A 1,157-nucleotide genomic window follows, 5' to 3' on the forward strand; every position below is an offset into this window, starting at 1 on the left:
GGATAAATTCAGCGGGGCATTTTCACCGAATCAAGTCCACCGCCCACAGTGCCAGAGGCTGTCAGAGAGGGCTAGTCTCCGACTGCCTGCCTAGGCTGTTCCTGGGACATTATTATATTACTATCTTTTAAAGAAAGTAAATGAAGAAACACTAAGATCTTCAGAGAAAAGCAGGAGGCGAAGTTCAGTGCTTCATAAAGCGGTGCTCTCACCGCCAAACCCAACTTACCTTTCCCTGTAAAGGAGTCCCTGCGACTCTCAGCTCCAGGGCTGCGAGGAGAGCTGGGTGCAGGGCACGAGTAATCTACCTTCCTCACCTGCTGCCTGCAAGATGCGAGATGCTCACCCAACTCTGCGATGGCTGGCGAGCTGGGACCAGGGGTCTGGACCTCACAGTGGCCCTCGGTGGTGACGGCTCCTCCTACGTCTCCTACGCTTTTGCTTTCAAGGTTTTCTAAAGTTGCTGATGCTGGAATGCTAAGCGGCTTTAGCAATTATCCTATGATGAATACGTCACCTGAGCATGCTCCAGTCACTTGAGATGGCTCTTTCTAGATTAATACATCACCTAACAGAGGTGGAGGTCATCTAAAGACCCAAGCGGAGGGTGTCTGGATCCCAGCACCCCCTGTTCCTGCCCAGTTTGTGGACAGGTGGGCCAGGCTGGCTTGACAAGAAGTCCCTCTATTCCCTTCTGGGCCACAGGGCCAACTCTCGGCCAGGCCAGCTCTCTGGTCTCCTGGCACCGCCAGAAGGGAGCTGCTACCAACTGTCCTGAGAGCCACATGGAGCTCTGGGGAAATGGCAGGTCTAGCAGCGCCCTAGCTCAAATCAGCTAGAGGGCAGACCACGCTTTCCATTTCCTGTCTGCCAAGAGCCCTGTGTATTCGACCAAAGCCCCCACCCTGCCTGCAGGGTCTCCCCTAAAGTGCCCTAGTGCTACAGGTCACCAGCCTTCCCTTCTATCCCCATCCCTAACAGGACCTCGCAGCTCAGAGAGCCGTGACGGTGCGGGGAAGCAGAGCAGCAGGACTTGGACGCTCACCTTAGGGCCTGGGTGACGTCTGTGTAGACCCCACCCTTCCGCAGGCTGCCAAACCCTAGCCATGTCCATGTGAGCAAATATTTCCAGAGGGAGAAGTTCTCTTAGGTGGTTC

Source organism: Propithecus coquereli, unplaced genomic scaffold (assembly GCF_000956105.1).
Source record: "Propithecus coquereli isolate 6110/MARCELLA unplaced genomic scaffold, Pcoq_1.0 Scaffold507, whole genome shotgun sequence".
NCBI classification, from domain to species: domain Eukaryota; kingdom Metazoa; phylum Chordata; class Mammalia; order Primates; family Indriidae; genus Propithecus; species Propithecus coquereli.